We start from the raw sequence: 20,579 nt of genomic DNA, 5'->3' as shown, positions 1-20,579 counted from the left end.
CAGACTGACACCTGTCCTTATACCCCCACACACATGCACATGCTAATTTAACCACTTGGTGCATTATGTGTAGACATAGTCTTAAAAGACAATTATTCAATGTATAATTCGAGAAGTTTTCATTCTCATACCCTAATTTTAATGTATGCTGTGCTTCAAAACAGTTTGTCTTAGACATTGCCATGCTGGATGTAAACAAAGAAATATGCAGCATGCGTATTTGAGTCAAGCCTCCAAAGGGAAATCTTCAAAGAAAAACTTAAACTGTGTGTGTCTCCTTAGGTTGCATTGGTATCAAGAACTCTTTCAAGTGAATAGACCTCATTGGCTCATTTACTTCGTCTTTGTTGTTTTCATGTACTTTAAGTGGTTAAAGGCTTTGTTTATTTAATTTAATTTAACTGTCTAAAATGCTTCATGATCAGACAACTTTTATAGGAAACAGTTTAAATAAAACAACTCAATATTGTAAAGTACATCTTCCCTATGATTAGCACAAATTTACATACTCTTTTTAGCAAACTTCCTAGCATAATTCTTTTTTAGAAAACTATTAAAAGACCTGTGACATACATTTTCATCAAAGCATGTTGGCATTAATGTCAGGAGTTGCAGTATTGCTCAATGGGTACTGTATTGATTGGTGACAAATTTAAGAAAAACTCAGCATGAAGTGTCTTAGCCTCCAGAACAGTTTCAGTGCTCCTTGACATAGTTTCTCCAAGTCTCTGAAACTTTAACTGGAGAGATGAACATTATTCTTCCTAAAGATATTCCCTCATTTAGTGTGTTGATGATGGTGGTGGATATCGCTGTCTAACATGTCCCTCCGAAATCACCTCTGTGTTTAGTTCTGTTGAAATCTGGTGGCTGTGAAGACCATAGCATAAAATTTACATTATACTCATACTCATAAAACCATTCAGTGACCACTCATGCCCTTTATCAAAGCATATTTATGTTTCACCATTCATTTATTCAGGTTTTTCCTTTAATATGCCGCCCATCTATACGTATATGCTTCAATAAAAAGGTGATGATTGAAGATTTGTCCATTGTCCATTTACTCCATATGAAGGGCTTCATCAAGTTTTGATTGTTTTGATGTCATTGATTGTGTTACTACAGGGTATAAATCAAGAACAATGAGAGAACAAAATACTGTTCACACAGCCACTTAATACGTGACTTTGTCCTACTCTCACTAAGCCATCCATTGTGTCTCTCTCTTTTAAAGTTGACTGGTAATTAAAAAAGGCTGATCTTTTAGGAGTGTACTTCAATTCAATAAAAATTTTATTTATATAGCACCAAATCAAAACAGAATTTATCTCAGGGCACTTTTCATAAAGAGCGGTTATCTTTCTAATATTATTTACAGTGACCCAACAATTCCCACCATGAGCAGGCACTTGGCGACAGTGGCAAGGAAAAACTCCTACTCAAGCGGCCATCTGCCTCGACCAGTTGAGTTGAGAGAGAAAGAGAGAAGGAGAGAGAGAGAGAGAGAGAGAGAGAGTGAGAGAGAGAGAGAGAGAGAGAGAGGAAAGAGAACATACAATAGCACAATGCAAGTTCCACATATAGATGTAAAGTAATAGTAATGGTGATGATAGTGGTAAAAATGTTAATATTAATAAGAATACTACTACTACTACTACTACTACTACTACTATTACTACTACTACTACTACTAATAATAATAATAATAATAATAATAATGATAATAACAATAATAATAATAATAATAATTGTAGTAGTGGGTGTTGACCAGGAACATGGGGGCAGTAGGTGGCCTGCAATCATAGATTCAGACTCTACAGCTCCAGAGGCAGAAATACCTGCAGAAAGTGACAGAAAGAGAGAGGAGCGAGACGAGAAAGCATAAAAGTACAGGAGAGAGAATATGTCGAGTTAGTAACATGCATTAATGGGATAATAATTCGTACATATGGTGAGGGAGAAAAGGAGAGAGGAGCTCAGTTCACCATGGGCAGTCTCGGCATATAGCAGCATAACTAAGGGATGGTTCAGGACTCACCTGAGCCAGCCCTAACTATAAGCTTTATCAAAGAGGAAAGTCTTAAGCCTACTCTTAAATGTGGAGATGGTGTCTGCCTCCTGAACGCAAACTGGGACCTGATTCCACAGAAGAGACTTTTGGAGACTATAGGAACCACAAGTAACCCTGAATTCTGAGAGTGCAGTGTGACCATTAAGGGCTTTGTAGGTGAGGAGAAGGATTTCTATTCTGGATTTTACAGAGAGCCAGTGCAGAGAAGCTAATATGAGAGAAATATGATCTCTTGTGTTTGGGGCCATGTAGAATAACTTCAGTTTTGTCTGAGTTTAACATCATCAATTTTCAATTTTCATCAGAAAATTGCAGTTCATCCAGGTTTTTATGTCCTTAATGCATGCTTGAAGTTTAGCTAACTGATTGGTTTCCTCTGGCTTGATAGATAGATATAACTGGGTATCATCCGCATAACAATTAAAGTTTATAGTTTAGAGTGTCTCCCAATAATATTGCCTAGAGGAAGCATATAGAAGGTGAACAGAATTGGTCCAAGCACAGAACCTTGTGACATTTTTATCCCAAGCAAAAAGTGCAGGATGAATTGTCTGGCTTTTAATCATCAGGTCAAAATGTGAATTTTTCCAGTACTTTGGTTTGTGACCAGATACATGCAGAACTAAGGACATTCCCCTCAGCTTTCGCTGTACTTTATGTTTAATGCTGATTAGCAATGGTAAGCATGCTAACATGTTAAACTAACATAGTGAACATGGTAAACATTATACCTTAGCATTAGCATTGTCACTGTCACTCATGTTAGCATGATGATGTTAAAGCACTGCTGTGTTGCAGAGCCTCAAACAGCTGCTAGTGCCCCCAGCTAGCATGGCTGTAGACTCTTAGTCTTGTTTTACAGTAAATATGAAAATGAGTTTGCTAAAGAAATAGACATTTTAAACTTTCAGCTCTTGCTTCTGACCATGTATTTTTTACATGCCAAACCTGGGAGGGAATTGAGGTTACATTATCTTAGCAGTTATTTACAAGCATAAACCCAATCAAACTCATTATCAATAGCAACTCTTTTACGACAATTAAGGTAGGAAACGTCTACTGTATTAGAACAGAATCAGCACTTTCTTTGTTATTTTCTTCCATGTTCTTTCATTCAAAAAGTGTGTCAGTGCACGTCAAAGGGATTTCCACTACAGAATGAAGTCTTAAGAATGGAGCAACCTATAATTTAACAAACAATATGCCTCTTGTACCTTTACAGTAGCTTTGGTGCTATGACTCAGTCCAAGCCCTGCATCCTCTCCTTCTCGTCCCTCTGCTCTGCTGTACAGTAGCTAGCTGCTCCGCACTGATTGCCTCCTTTTCCTGGGTGAGATCAGATGAATGCCCACTAATAGGTTTTCAGTTTTATTCACTGAGCCCCTGGTACAGAATTAGAGGGATTTTCCGGGGGTAATTAATTGAAGTGTCCTTTTAAAGGGGAAGTATCTTTTGTCTTGATTTAGTGAGTGGAGTCATTAGCCGAAACCTCAATGGTGGAAGAGCAGAGAGATTATGGATTGGTGAATCATACATTCCCAGCTGAGTTACTGGGGCCGTTTTGAGAATTATATAGGAGGTTATCATCCCTGGAGTCAAAGGTCTGCATGGAACATTATTGTTAATCTTACATATCCTGAGGAGATGTGCACTGATATGACTATATACATTATCTACAGCTATATCAGAATCAGAAATACTTTATTGATCCCCGAGGGGAAACTCTTTCGTTACAGCTGCTCACTATCATGTCAATGCACACTTGAGAATAGAAGGAATAGAAGCACTAAGCAAATCAAAATATAATACACTATAATACAGTTAAGATAAATTAAGTACAGTATATTTATAGTATATACATTGTACATTTTAACTTGACTGCATTATATCTGTTTGATGTTTAGAGAAGCAAAGCAGTACACAAAGAGGCAAATGAAAAGTGAAAGTTGGCAGCTCCAGTGGAACAGATCTGTCACATGTTGTGCTTTGGTGTGACCTATATGCATGCAAATGTCTGCGTGACTTCATATTTTATATATATGTACCAGTGTTTTTCACACCTGTCTGCACATGTGCAGGTGTATGTATGTTTTGGCATGTGGATTTGACACAGAGGTGTCACTGTGGGAAGGGTGAGTTGTACTGCAGATGTTCCTTCTCACCTGCAGTTACAATCCCTGTTCAGATTGCCCTGAAAGCTGGGAGCTAGCAGTGTCCTCTCATCAGACCAGTGGCAGCCACACTCACAGCTCAGCGCTCAACCAGACTGACACCTGTCCTTATACCCCCCCCACACACATGCACATGCTAATTTAACCACTTGGTGCATTATGTGTAGACATAGTCTTAAAAGACAATTATTCAATGTATAATTCGAGAAGTTTTCATTCTCATACCCTAATTTTAATGTATGCTGTGCTTCAAAACAGTTTGTCTTAGACATTGCCATGCTGGATGTAAACAAAGAAATATGCAGCATGCGTATTTGAGTCAAGCCTCCAAAGGGAAATCTTCAAAGAAAAACTTAAACTGTGTGTGTCTCCTTAGGTTGCATTGGTATCAAGAACTCTTTCAAGTGAATAGACCTCATTGGCTCATTTACTTCGTCTTTGTTGTTTTCATGTACTTTAAGTGGTTAAAGGCTTTGTTTATTTAATTTAATTTAACTGTCTAAAATGCTTCATGATCAGACAACTTTTATAGGAAACAGTTTAAATAAAACAACTCAATATTGTAAAGTACATCTTCCCTATGATTAGCACAAATTTACATACTCTTTTTAGCAAACTTCCTAGCATAATTCTTTTTTTTTAGAAAACTATTAAAAGACCTGTGACATACATTTTCATCAAAGCATGTTGGCATTAATGTCAGGAGTTGCAGTATTGCTCAATGGGTACTGTATTGATTGGTGACAAATTTAAGAAAAACTCAGCATGAAGTGTCTTAGCCTCCAGAACAGTTTCAGTGCTCCTTGACATAGTTTCTCCAAGTCTCTGAAACTTTAACTGGAGAGATGAACATTATTCTTCCTAAAGATATTCCCTCATTTAGTGTGTTGATGATGGTGGTGGATATCGCTGTCTAACATGTCCCTCCGAAATCACCTCTGTGTTTAGTTCTGTTGAAATCTGGTGGCTGTGAAGACCATAGCATAAAATTTACATTATACTCATACTCATAAAACCATTCAGTGACCACTCATGCCCTTTATCAAAGCATATTTATGTTTCACCATTCATTTATTCAGGTTTTTCCTTTAATATGCCGCCCATCTATACGTATATGCTTCAATAAAAGGTGATGATTGAAGATTTGTCCATTGTCCATTTACTCCATATGAAGGGCTTCATCAAGTTTTGATTGTTTTGATGTCATTGATTGTGTTACTACAGGGTATAAATCAAGAACAATGAGAGAACAAAATACTGTTCACACAGCCACTTAATACGTGACTTTGTCCTACTCTCACTAAGCCATCCATTGTGTCTCTCTCTTTTAAAGTTGACTGGTAATTAAAAAGGCTGATCTTTTAGGAGTGTACTTCAATTCAATAAAAATTTTATTTATATAGCACCAAATCAAAACAGAATTTATCTCAGGGCACTTTTCATAAAGAGCGGTTATCTTTCTAATATTATTTACAGTGACCCAACAATTCCCACCATGAGCAGGCACTTGGCGACAGTGGCAAGGAAAAACTCCCTACTCAAGCGGCCATCTGCCTCGACCAGTTGAGTTGAGAGAGAAAGAGAGAAGGGGAGAGAGAGAGAGAGAGAGAGAGAGTGAGAGAGAGAGAGAGAGAGAGAGAGGAAAGAGAACATACAATAGCACAATGCAAGTTCCACATATAGATGTAAAGTAATAGTAATGGTGATGATAGTGGTAAAAATGTTAATATTAATAAGAATACTACTACTACTACTACTACTACTACTACTATTACTACTACTACTACTACTACTAATAATAATAATAATAATAATAATAATGATAATAACAATAATAATAATAATAATAATTGTAGTAGTGGGTGTTGACCAGGAACATGGGGGCAGTAGGTGGCCTGCAATCATAGATTCAGACTCTACAGCTCCAGAGGCAGAAATACCTGCAGAAAGTGACAGAAAGAGAGAGGAGCGAGACGAGAAAGCATAAAAGTACAGGAGAGAGAATATGTCGAGTTAGTAACATGCATTAATGGGATAATAATTCGTACATATGGTGAGGGAGAAAAGGAGAGAGGAGCTCAGTTCACCATGGGCAGTCTCGGCATATAGCAGCATAACTAAGGGATGGTTCAGGACTCACCCAGAGCCAGCCCTAACTATAAGCTTTATCAAAGAGGAAAGTCTTAAGCCTACTCTTAAATGTGGAGATGGTGTCTGCCTCCTGAACGCAAACTGGGACCTGATTCCACAGAAGAGACTTTTGGAGACTATAGGAACCACAAGTAACCCTGAATTCTGAGAGTGCAGTGTGACCATTAAGGGCTTTGTAGGTGAGGAGAAGGATTTCTATTCTGGATTTTACAGAGAGCCAGTGCAGAGAAGCTAATATGAGAGAAATATGATCTCTTGTGTTTGGGGCCATGTAGAATAACTTCAGTTTTGTCTGAGTTTAACATCATCAATTTTCAATTTTCATCAGAAAATTGCAGTTCATCCAGGTTTTTATGTCCTTAATGCATGCTTGAAGTTTAGCTAACTGATTGGTTTCCTCTGGCTTGATAGATAGATATAACTGGGTATCATCCGCATAACAATTAAAGTTTATAGTTTAGAGTGTCTCCCAATAATATTGCCTAGAGGAAGCATATAGAAGGTGAACAGAATTGGTCCAAGCACAGAACCTTGTGACATTTTTATCCCAAGCAAAAAGTGCAGGATGAATTGTCTGGCTTTTAATCATCAGGTCAAAATGTGAATTTTTCCAGTACTTTGGTTTGTGACCAGATACATGCAGAACTAAGGACATTCCCCTCAGCTTTCGCTGTACTTTATGTTTAATGCTGATTAGCAATGGTAAGCATGCTAACATGTTAAACTAACATAGTGAACATGGTAAACATTATACCTTAGCATTAGCATTGTCACTGTCACTCATGTTAGCATGATGATGTTAAAGCACTGCTGTGTTGCAGAGCCTCAAACAGCTGCTAGTGCCCCCAGCTAGCATGGCTGTAGACTCTTAGTCTTGTTTTACAGTAAATATGAAAATGAGTTTGCTAAAGAAATAGACATTTTAAACTTTCAGCTCTTGCTTCTGACCATGTATTTTTTACATGCCAAACCTGGGAGGGAATTGAGGTTACATTATCTTAGCAGTTATTTACAAGCATAAACCCAATCAAACTCATTATCAATAGCAACTCTTTTACGACAATTAAGGTAGGAAACGCGTCTACTGTATTAGAACAGAATCAGCACTTTCTTTGTTATTTTCTTCCATGTTCTTTCATTCAAAAAGTGTGTCAGTGCACGTCAAAGGGATTTCCACTACAGAATGAAGTCTTAAGAATGGAGCAACCTATAATTTAACAAACAATATGCCTCTTGTACCTTTACAGTAGCTTTGGTGCTATGACTCAGTCCAAGCCCTGCATCCTCTCCTTCTCGTCCCTCTGCTCTGCTGTACAGTAGCTAGCTGCTCCGCACTGATTGCCTCCTTTTCCTGGGTGAGATCAGATGAATGCCCACTAATAGGTTTTCAGTTTTATTCACTGAGCCCCTGGTACAGAATTAGAGGGATTTTCCGGGGGTAATTAATTGAAGTGTCCTTTTAAAGGGAAGTATCTTTTGTCTTGATTTAGTGAGTGGAGTCATTGCTTGAAACCTCAATGGTGGAAGAGCAGAGAGATTATGGATTGGTGAATCATACATTCCCAGCTGAGTTACTGGGGCCGTTTTGAGAATTATATAGGAGGTTATCATCCCTGGAGTCAAAGGTCTGCATGGAACATTATTGTTAATCTTACATATCCTGAGGAGATGTGCACTGATATGACTATATACATTATCTACAGCTATATCAGAATCAGAAATACTTTATTGATCCCCGAGGGGAAACTCTTTCGTTACAGCTGCTCACTATCATGTCAATGCACACTTGAGAATAGAAGGAATAGAAGCACTAAGCAAATCAAAATATAATACACTATAATACAGTTAAGATAAATTAAGTACAGTATATTTATAGTATATACATTGTACATTTTAACTTGACTGCATTATATCTGTTTGATGTTTAGAGAAGCAAAGCAGTACACAAAGAGGCAAATGAAAAGTGAAAGTTGGCAGCTCCAGTGGAACAGATCTGTCACATGTTGTGCTTTGGTGTGACCTATATGCATGCAAATGTCTGCGTGACTTCATATTTTATATATATGTACCAGTGTTTTTCACACCTGTCTGCACATGTGCAGGTGTATGTATGTTTTGGCATGTGGATTTGACACAGAGGTGTCACTGTGGGAAGGGTGAGTTGTACTGCAGATGTTCCTTCTCACCTGCAGTTACAATCCCTGTTCAGATTGCCCTGAAAGCTGGGAGCTAGCAGTGTCCTCTCATCAGACCAGTGGCAGCCACACTCACAGCTCAGCGCTCAACCAGACTGACACCTGTCCTTATACCCCCCCACACACATGCACATGCTAATTTAACCACTTGGTGCATTATGTGTAGACATAGTCTTAAAAGACAATTATTCAATGTATAATTCGAGAAGTTTTCATTCTCATACCCTAATTTTAATGTATGCTGTGCTTCAAAACAGTTTGTCTTAGACATTGCCATGCTGGATGTAAACAAAGAAATATGCAGCATGCGTATTTGAGTCAAGCCTCCAAAGGGAAATCTTCAAAGAAAAACTTAAACTGTGTGTGTCTCCTTAGGTTGCATTGGTATCAAGAACTCTTTCAAGTGAATAGACCTCATTGGCTCATTTACTTCGTCTTTGTTGTTTTCATGTACTTTAAGTGGTTAAAGGCTTTGTTTATTTAATTTAATTTAACTGTCTAAAATGCTTCATGATCAGACAACTTTTATAGGAAACAGTTTAAATAAAACAACTCAATATTGTAAAGTACATCTTCCCTATGATTAGCACAAATTTACATACTCTTTTTAGCAAACTTCCTAGCATAATTCTTTTTTTAGAAAACTATTAAAAAGACCTGTGACATACATTTTCATCAAAGCATGTTGGCATTAATGTCAGGAGTTGCAGTATTGCTCAATGGGTACTGTATTGATTGGTGACAAATTTAAGAAAAACTCAGCATGAAGTGTCTTAGCCTCCAGAACAGTTTCAGTGCTCCTTGACATAGTTTCTCCAAGTCTCTGAAACTTTAACTGGAGAGATGAACATTATTCTTCCTAAAGATATTCCCTCATTTAGTGTGTTGATGATGGTGGTGGATATCGCTGTCTAACATGTCCCTCCGAAATCACCTCTGTGTTTAGTTCTGTTGAAATCTGGTGGCTGTGAAGACCATAGCATAAAATTTACATTATACTCATACTCATAAAACCATTCAGTGACCACTCATGCCCTTTATCAAAGCATATTTATGTTTCACCATTCATTTATTCAGGTTTTTCCTTTAATATGCCGCCCATCTATACGTATATGCTTCAATAAAAAGGTGATGATTGAAGATTTGTCCACTAAATTGCATGGTATGTACCAGGACCAAATGGCTATTTAGATTTTAAGCTGATAAATTACCAAAGGAAGTGTGAAAATATAATAGATAAAAGCCAAGAGGTGTGGCTTAGAGGCAGTAAAAAGGGAGTGAAATAATCTACTTTATTGAATCTTGCTAAGCTCTATGAAATCATGTCTCACTTTCTGCACGTCTACCATTGTCTGGCTCTTCATAGTTGATGTACTTCCTGCCTAAAATCCTGTGTGAGAGGTTGCGATCTTTCATTCAAATAGCTCCCAAGGGTCTTGCATTTTAATGAGTTGCCTTGAGCCTTTAGTCCATATTCTAAAGTCTAGTTAAGATGGAAGTCTCACCTTATGACTCAACCTTGGCTCAGAAACTCACCCTTAAAGCCAGGTGCAAAACAAGGAGTGAGACAGACAGAGGTACAAAGCATAGATAGGACACACCGAAATGCTTTTTTTTAAGTCAGACACTATAACTTTGCTAATGTGAATGTGTATCCTGTTGCTCAGCCAGTGCATGTTGGATAAGCAGGTATAAAAAATGGACAGATGGGTAGGAAATTACTGTAAATTAATTGTTATAATTTGCATTTTTTCATATGACTTCCCACTCCATTTCCAGCTCTTTCTATCCACCCACCTCCTGACTATGATGATGGTATCTGTCATTTTCCCTACCTGCCCCAGTGGAAATATCCTCTGCTCCTCCAGAGTCTCTGTCAGTCTCTGTGGCGACCGCCTTTGTGGATGCATCCAACATTTCTCTGTGGTAACGTCAGCTGGATAAGCGTGCTGAGCAGTATCAGATATGATCTGCTGTCTAATTGTGCACACACCGAGATGATTAATTTGCCTAAGAAAAAATATTGTGTGTCACTTCTGTGCCTCCTCAGATTAATGACTTGTTTTTTGAAATGAAATTCTGGGGGGGCTCGCTTTGGCAGAACATTAAAAGCGTGAAACATTTGGACATGTCTGGTGGCATCACTGCCACAGGGTAATTAGATTTTCTTTAATGATGATAGGATCATGTGGTGTGGCTGCTGAAGTTTTCCCTTAATCAATACACCCTAGGTTGTTATTGAGTTCACTGATTACTGTTGCAACTGTGTACTATGCACAGCTGAGTTAACAGCTTTGATACATTCTGAAAATATCACATTGCATTAACCCTCAACCACCCACTTCCTCTCTCCATCTTTTTTGTCTCTGGATCAGTGCTTTGCTTCCTCTGCTGTTCCCTAGACACCTTCTTTTAACAGCTGTCCATCCTGTTTCCTCCCAATTCCTTTTCCTTTTCCTTCTCTTTGCTTTGGTTCCTTTTTACATCCTTTTCTTCTTTCTGTATCTCTTACTCCTTGATGTTACATACAACAGTTGTTTGTTTCTTTTTTAATAACTAGTTAGGTTCTCCTCTTCTGTCTCGCTATTTCTATGTACTGTTCTTGTCTTAATTCTGTACTTTTACTTCCTCTTTTCCTCTCATTCTAGTTGACTTTTCTCTACTCTCCTCTTCTTTCTATTCTTCTTGGGGTCCCGAGAGGAGGTGGTTCAGCAGGTCATTATGCTCAGTGGACTGTCTGCCAGCCTCAGGCCCTGACATTTGGCTCCGCAATGGAACTTGAAGCATTCATTATGCCAGCGGGAGAGGATGGGACATGCGGAGATATGCAAATACAGGACAGAGTGAAGTTAGCTACGAAGGGGAAAACCCTGATTAAAATCCCAAATTAAATAGTTTTGTAGTATGTGCATGTGTGCACATATGGAATTAGTGCCTGAGACAAAAAAATAGACTAGACCTGGAACATAATAACGATAAAGTAATACAGGAACAAAGACAAGATTTACATCTAATGGTGTACTATTTTTCAGATTTTTTCATGGCTCAGTTATTGGGTTTTGTATGTTCTTCTGTGTTTCTAGTATGTCTTAAAGTTCAAAGACCTGCAGATCAGCTGGTATGCTTGATACTAAATTGCCCAATGACATTGTCTGTGTAGACAGTGCTTACCTCCAGTCCTTTGAGACTATGAATTGGAATAAGCTGGCAAAAAGAATAAATGGACTAATGAATGATTGTTTAGCTTAAGGGATGTAGAAATGGAATTACTGGAGGCATCACCAGGGCAAGATGAAAATTCAGCACAAAACAGAAAATGCAAATGGTATTTGTATGGCCTTTGGCAGTTTATTCAACATTTCTGGAGACCAATAAGCAAAGAACTAGTACCAAAACTATTTCAGTGCAATGTTTTCAACCATTTATGGAGTGTTTGCATCAGTAATCATTATTAAAAACAACTCTACGGACATTGAACTGTACCTGGACGAAGTAGATGTGAATAAGAGCATAAACTGTTATGTATAAGTAGATAAATTATTATTATGTCGTTTTGTTTTATATTGGAATGTAGAGTGGAGTGTAGACCACTTGGTTGGAAAAATTACATTTACATTACATTTTTGGAGAATTGGAGCCACTGTTAGGAAGTATTTTTATCTTGGCTATGTCAAGTACCCGTGATTTGAACCATTTGAAGTGGTCCATTGTGATACATTATATTTCATTCTGATGAAAACATAACACATCGAAAGGTCTGGTGTTAGTTTAAATGGGCTGAGCTATTGTCAGAGAAAGTGCGTTTTGGAATTAAATTCACATAAATGCATTGGCCCATGTAGACGTTGGCCCAGTGATCTCATTTATACATGTGAACATTATAAGCAGATATATCTAAAAATACATGAATACACACCTGGAATATAAATCCCAATCTATTTTTACTTTTCAAATTACTTAATACAATTCATTTATTTTTTCAATTATCAAGTTAAGGTGTGATTTCATTACCCAGCTTTGATTGTCATTGTTTAGACTGGAGTTGTTTGCCAAGTTCTTCTGTTCATTAGCTTGTGTGTCATTTATATTCTCATTAGCCAGTTATTCATATTCTCATTAGCAAATGTGTTATTGGTATGCTGTGATGAAAGCAATGACTGTCCCTCTGTCATCTCTGTCAATCAGTGTCTGTAAACTGTGCACAAGCACAATGCTGTTTTTATCTATTCATCATAAAGCATCAGAATTTTCATAGCTATTTTTTTCCTCGTAAGATGCTGAATGTCTGTATTTTGTTCTTCTTTGTCGATTACATTGGGTTGTATCCAGCATAAATTGTTTATTATCTAGTTTTTGCCAATGGTCCAGCTGTGGCCTGAGCAGACACTGGCTGAGAAGATAAAATGGAGAAACTGCATTGTAGATGAGGCAGGAAAGGGCAGCTGGACTGTATTTTACTCCATTCGCTTGATTGTCAGCTCAGGGCTCATTATCTCATATTTAGTTTCCGTGCAGCAGAGCTCGGCAACAGCTTTCCACATCTACGGCTTTGGCCGCTACTTTTATTGCATCTAAATTAATTTATTTAGAAAAGTTTTACAACTAGCTCAATGGTGAAACTTATTTTTACAAAACAGTTGCTTCACTTCCTAGCTGTAAATAAAGATTCCTATCGACATTAATGTTGTCAATGAAAAAATATCAAAATTACAAGCTTTGCTGAAAATGAACCAGAATGCACTGGAGTTCCATTCCAGGTTGGTACAGAATGACATTTGGTAAACATTTTTGACTTTAAGGAATCATTGTATTTGAGAAAATTGCCTGTGTAGCAGTTTTACAGAGATTAAAAGTAAAGTGTTTGAATGTGAAAGAATGGTTTCAGCAATTTCTTTTGTGAAACTTAAGCGACACCTACAGCCCATAGAGACAAGGGAATGTGTGGTCATGAATCTCCAACTTCTCAGTCAGTACACATATTCTTTTTTACCATGAGTCGCTCTCAATGTAAAATGGTTGAAGCCTCTGATGTAAGGTGTGCTTTAAAGGGAAAAAAAGAATACATCTATCTTGATTTTAGCACACACAAAAAATCTACAATGTGTTAATGCAATGCAGCAAAGGCACTAGTGTAGATGAAAGTTTTTGAAAAAAATGGTTTTATATTTTTTATAATAAAAATTGTGACAGAAACATGCTATTTTAAAATTTTGCTTAAAAAGCAGGTTTTCCCCCACTGTCAACTTTAAAACAGACCAGTGTGGACTAACATACAGCCATGTGCACATAACATCAAAACATCAAAAGTTTAAAGCCAAAGTCAACATTTCTCATTGTTTTCCATGACATGGTAGGGTTGGAATAGATTACTTGACAGATATTGATCATCTAGTAGATAAATGATTTCCTTCTTCATAATCTTTCATTCTTACATTCAAATGAAGTCATACAGTTAAAGTGAAGATAACTATTTTGTTAAAGTCCAGTGTGTAAAATCACCTGAAAATAAGAATCGTTGTGTTTTCATTATCTTTGAATGTGACGTTTTCATCTACAACGGGAACGGGTCCACTTCCACGGAGGCTGCCATGTTGTACTGCTATGTTTCTACAGTAGCCCAGAACAGACAAACCAAACACTGACTCTAGAAAGGGCCGTATACATTTTTTTTCAAGTTTCTTGGCCACCATAGATTCTCCTACAGGCTTGGAAGGGGAGGGTGATGCAAGCGGTATTCAAATGGTTGCAGTCTGCAATTTCACTGCTAGATGCCATTAAATCCTACACACTGGACCTTTAATGTATATATTTTTGAATCAGTTTAACTGATGAACACACAATACTTAGTTTTAGTTAAATTCATAAAAACTCAGTAATTCTAAAGTAAAGCTACTTAATGCCCCTATAAAGCTGACGTATGGAACATGTGCTGTATGTTAGTTGAAACATTCAACAATATATTTATTACTCACAGCTTATGTTTTCATATACTTTATAAGGTGCTTCTGGATGTCAAAATGTCTTTTGCTGATGGGGAATTAAAAATAACCACTTAAAACTAATAAAATATAATACTACTTAATACTATTAATCTATTTTTTATCTACAGGTGTAGCAGTCTTGGGAAGTGTGCTTTTAGACAGTGGTCTTATCTTTTCTGATTGTTACACTTGGTTTTCCTCACAGGTTTCATCATAACTAAACTGAGGAAATTTAGCCAAACAAGTAGTTTATTTTTGTTTATACTGCAACTAAACAAAGTGTTCATTTGTCTTTTTATTTATGTTCCTCATTTTGCCAAATCTTCCTTTTGACACTTGAGAATGAGCCACAGTGTTTACTAAGAGTACAGCCTTAACAGGAGACTCACTGGAAATGTCTTTGGTACAGTCATGTAGGATAGTGCAGGTGGCAGTGTGCCAGACAGATAGGCAACCAGGCAGGTAAGCAGGGAAAAAGGTGAAGTCCAATGCAATGACAATGGCAAACAGTGGTGCATATGCTAATAGTGCCCTAAGAGATGACAGTAAATGCAGATTAATGGGCTAGAGAATTCACATCAGTGACAGAGACAGACGTGAACCACAGCTAAACCTCAGTGTTTTTTATCATTTAATAATTCTAACAAACATTCAAAGACATGGCCCACAAAAACCATATATTTTCCATACTGGCATTAAATCTTTAATCTTTACCTCAGATAAAACAGTGGTCATGCCCACATAGATTACGTAGACTTTAGCACTACGTAGTTTGACACAACCCTGCTACAATGTGTAAACAAGCAAAAAGTAGAAAGTCGAGAAAATAAAAGTTTGAAAGATTTGAAGAGTACTATGGCAGAATACAACAGCCATTTTCAAGTGTGAGCATGAAATGCTTTGATCTAAAGAAAATCAGATCTCTTTGAAATGACAAGTTTAACAAAAGACACAGAGACAAAGAGACAGGCAGGCATCCAAGCACTGAAAAGTAATGTAGTGGTAACAATAGGCAGGAAAGCAGCGTAGACAGGTAGCCTCGCTGCTGAAAGCTGCTTCACCAATATACCTGCGCCACTTTCACCGTTATCATTTTAATACTTAATAAACATGACTGCTTGGATTTGCAGCTGAATAGGAGACACATTTTAGACGTGATTGGGAATAAATGAAAACCACAGAAGCACATTCTGCTTCTGTAACTGTCAAATGTCTCAAATAGTTGTTTCATTGACAATGCATTGTGATGAAAAGTGCATCAAAAGCTTCTTTTGTTGTCCAAGCAAACATTATTTAGTCATTCTCTTTTATTTAAATGTCTGTTCCTCTTGTTATCCACTGCTATCAGAATTGGTTTTAGTTTTCAGCTCTATCTGTTTGTTAGAAAGATTTCTGAAAAATATTCAACCAGATTTAAATGAAAATAGGCCATTAGACCAGTGGTATACAACCTACCTACCTTTTTGGCCTCTGACCACTACTCATGATGTATAGTATGTCAGCTCTAACAGCATATACACTAGTATATTTACTTATTTATGAGCAGTTCAATCAAATTGATGTTCCCTTCTCAGATGAACCCTTTTTCACAGCAGACACTTTGACTTGTCATAGTAGGAAAAGTACGTGTTACTAATAACATTAACAATGGCTCCATTCTGTTCAAGTTTCCTATTAAGTCATGACAGCATGCACAATACCAGGACCCTAAAACTAAAGCAGCTAAATAGAATTTGGCCATCATCAATTTTATTATTTACACCTGCTTTTTGACTTGCATGTCAAGATGTTTGCTGTGAAAAAGGTTGATTGCTTCATTTTAATAGTTTTAGAGACTTAAAGAGGTACAACTGTCTTATTTCTTATGTCCTATCTTGTTAATCATCATGCGACCCCTTATATTTATCATGCTTCCCTCTGGGGTATCATGACCCCCATATTGGGAACCACTGCATCAGGCTGTATTAGTTTTTGAATGTTGTAACTTTTATGCTGGCATTTGGGACTTCTAAGACAGCTGAAAAGTAGTTGTTTTTCTGGAAAAACACACAAAGGGAAATTGTTTGTTAAACTTGCTTCAAATTAGCGTCAGGGGCACAAAGCACTGCGTCTTTGTGTATTGTTTCAAGTTAATAGGGTATTCACTAACACTAAGGATGTAAATGAGACCAGCTGCAATGGAGTTGAGTGACCTGCTGTCAAAGAAAGCAGAGTTTAAGCTAATCTGTTTCATCAGGACTGGTCGAGTTTATTGACAGTGCTGGCAACACAAGCAAACATCCACACAACTGTCAACAGATTTTGATTCGAATAAAACTCTCATCACCTTTTTCCAACTGAGGCCTGCCCACTACAAACCAGTGAGAAAAGCAAAGACAAAAACATAAAATACAAACAGCTGTCATTAGAAATAATCAAAACTGTTCAGACTTTGGGTGAAAATGTTGCGTTCATGTAGGAACCTAACACTCATAATGAAAAGATTGAGAAAATAGGTTTTGCATGGCCTTTAATGTGCTGCAATATTCATTACTGCTTTGTCAAACTATTGAAGACTAAGATGTCAGACATGTTTTCCTTTGGTGCAGTGGTCAGTTGAGGGGCTACTAAAAAAATCTACTTTCTCCTCCCATATTTTGTGCTGCTTGACGTAAACACCCTAAATCCAATTATCCCAAATACACAATTTTTAATATTGGCACGTTGTTATCATTTCATTAACGCAAAACTGCTGGTTGGCCCCATAGTGAATATGGGCAAATACAATGTAAAATCAGTTGCAGGTTAACCAATTGTTCAGTGGTGGTAGTTCCTACCACTACTGTTCTTTTGTTTTTTAAACTTCATGTTTCTCTCTCCATGCCTCCCTTTCTCTCTCTCACCTTGTGGATTTCACTCAAACATTCCCTTTTATTTCATTCACACCTGAGAATATAATGGGTCAGCACTCAGTCTTTTTCAGTCACTTGAGTCTGATTAATATGAATCCCATTTCAGGTTTTAGAATATCCATCGTACATGCTGAATAATTTAAAATGAAATTCTAACCACTCACACGCACTGCAGATACACTGTGACACATAGACTTAAACACATACTAGCATCACATTTACCCTTTTTTCTATCTTGTCAATGTTCTCTTGCTTCATCTTGGCTTTTCACAGTGTGTCAGTTCCCTGGTGGCACCCACATATCTGCCGGCCCCCACTGATTTCCCTCGGTGTTTGAGAAAGATATAGTAGTTAGCTATAGGCAACAGCACAGTGTCCCACCAGCCTGTGTAACAAAATCAATTCACAACATGTGTATTTGATGTGTACTTTCTTTTTCTCTGTCAATCATTGTATCTTTTCATGTGTGAATTGGTGATGTTTTACCTCATAGCCCCGCTCTGACTGAGCACCATACATACGTATGTACAGCTCATTATACAGTAACCTGATAGACATGCCACACACAGTGTTTACAGTCTCGCTCTGCAGTCTCCATCTTCATTGTATGACTTTTCTCTTCATCCAGTCTGAGCTGGTGTCATCCAGCAGCACAGCAGATGGGTCCAAGTGATAGCGAGGTAATGGCAGCCCTGCGCAATTCCCATCCATTCCACCATATGACCATCCAGTGCAGTTAAGATTGATTGAGCCTTGGCTCCTGCCAGAGGATGAAGCTGATAAGAGAGGGTAATGAGTCTTCACCGAGGCCACGCACATGATATCATGTTATGATTTAACACAACAGACATCAATGTTAGAGTTATACCCAGCCCCATTGTCCCATTACAGAATGCTAGATGTTTATCATGTAAGTTGATTGTTGCTGATGCTATGTTGTATTCCGGACTGACAAATACTTATTAGTTACATGATACTCATTTGTGAGTGGAATTATGGTATCTGAGGAAGACAGTGAGGATTGAGAGGGTCAGCTTGACTCTGATATCGCATAAAACATGTAATGTGATTGTGTTGCATTCAAGAGGCCTTGGTTTTCCAGCGGAATGAGAAACATAATTCACTGAGATCTGTTCAAGATAACCAGTTTAGTCATCGTTTTTAACACTCTAATTTGCTGCTGGTTGGTGTTACTGTGTGCAAAATGTGTGTGTGGCCATGTGTGTTCGTGAGCACGCTCACTGAGTCATCTCTAACAGTGTGGCTTTTGAGGTGTGAAGTGGAACAGAGTATAGGTAATGAAGGAGATGGGACTGTAATTATTCAGCAAAGAAAGGATTACTGGTTTACTTAACCATTAATGGTTCACCTTGAAGTGCAAATGCCAAGGGGATAAAACCCACACCTCTTTGCCCCTCATTACCTTCAGCTGGACTACAGATGTTTGGTACTGAGCCACTGGTATTTAATGTAGCCTTTGCATTTTTTCCAGTAGCTCTTTTGTGTCTTACTTGAATAGTTTGGCTAATGCACTGTGGCAAAGTACAGTCGGGTATTAAGGAGAAGCATGAAAAGAGATCGATGTTTATGGGCCATGCTACGCAGTGCTGCTATTTGATGCATAGGAGAATGTTTTGTTAAGTATGTGGGTCAAATAAAAATCACAAGGGGTTTCTTGCCAGAAAACGCATGAAACTTCATTGGGTTTAATCATTTCAGAAAAGAAAAGAATCAGCTTTATGTAAGATAAAATAAATGCTTTTGCCTGCGCCAATATTGTTAAAAGACTGAAAACAGAAACAGAATCGCATCATCGCCCACATTGATTTGTTGTGTAATTTTAGAATTACAGTGTATTATTGTGACCAAAATCTACTGATTATAGTTTTTTACTGTGTTTAGCAGAAAAAATGACACCCCACCATTTGAAAAAATCACTTCAAACTCCACACACACACACACATAATCATCAGTCCTACGTTTTGTGTGTGTACCAGACTCCTTATCAGAAGTATCCATCTGTTTCCCAGACACACCGTCTCATCAGAATGCAGTCACGCATCTCTCTAACAATGAGGCAAACTTAGAACTTAAACAAATTGAAGAGGTATTCAGCTGATGCTATTTTAAGAGGTGTTTGACTGCAAGCTGATGACAGCAGGAACATGAAGCACTGAATGGAGATACAGTTTACAAACACTTCTGCCTGCAATGAAGAAAAGACACACAACCTAACATGGTCTGTGTGTATGTGCGTGTGTCTGTGTGTACACACATGGAAGCACATATACGTGCATTTGCGTGTGTACCTTTCTGTGTGGATTGAGTGTGTGTCCCACTGAATCTGTGTGAGTGTCACTGACAAGAGACAGAGATGGAGGGTTGAGGGCGTGTCAATGAATGCCACCTATTTCAGCTCAGCTGCAGCGGGCATGATTTCCATTTTTGTTCCCATTACCAAATAAAATGCACCGTGCTGTTAGAGCTGACATGAGGAGGAAAACACATTAATAGGAAAGGCTAACTTTTTGCTGTCTTGGCAGCAGTAGTTTGAAATTGCAGTTTTCATACACCTGCTGCCGTGATTGCTTTAATTTTAGAACTCCAAACACAATACATTGTTTCTTGTGTGTTGTAATACATAAGAAATATCATGTAGACAACAATTAGTCTCACTTTGATTGGCTGGCAAAACTGTGATAGCATTAGCATGTATTCCAGTAATTATTGGAATTTCTTTGCTAGCTTAAATCATGCATCTATAACCTTTAGGATGTAAAGCTTTTGAAATAGTCAAATGAAAATGTTAAAATTGACATATTTTGCATAAGAGTCTGCTATCTTTACCTGTTCCATATGTTTCATAGTTCCATTTCTGAGATTTATTTCAGAAGTTTTTTTCCCCTCATGTTTTGGCTACACAGTGAAAAATGCAACCAATAAGACATTGAATTTAACATAATAAAGTTTTAAAGTTAACTCATTGATCTCCAGAGTAAAAAAGAACATGCTGTATCTTCGATAACTGTGTTTCATTCCTGTACAAATATTTTATTCATGACAGCAGCATTTAGCTCCATCTCACATATTTTACATGAGAAGTATGTTTGAGTTCA

At 37.6% G+C, this 20,579-nt stretch overlaps 1 protein-coding gene across 1 annotated transcript in view; it reads left to right on the top strand.

Moving 5' to 3' along the window:
• Positions 1-20,579, top strand: part of cdh13 (cadherin 13, H-cadherin (heart)) — a 344,376-nt gene that overhangs the window by 188,100 nt on the left and 135,697 nt on the right. The gene's annotated exons all lie outside the window — the stretch shown is intronic.

The sequence above is a fragment of the Siniperca chuatsi genome, linkage group LG4, assembly GCF_020085105.1.
Source record: "Siniperca chuatsi isolate FFG_IHB_CAS linkage group LG4, ASM2008510v1, whole genome shotgun sequence".
Classification (NCBI taxonomy): domain Eukaryota; kingdom Metazoa; phylum Chordata; class Actinopteri; order Centrarchiformes; family Sinipercidae; genus Siniperca; species Siniperca chuatsi.
Note: the sequence above shows the minus strand (reverse complement) of the source record. Positions and strands in the feature narration are given on the sequence as shown.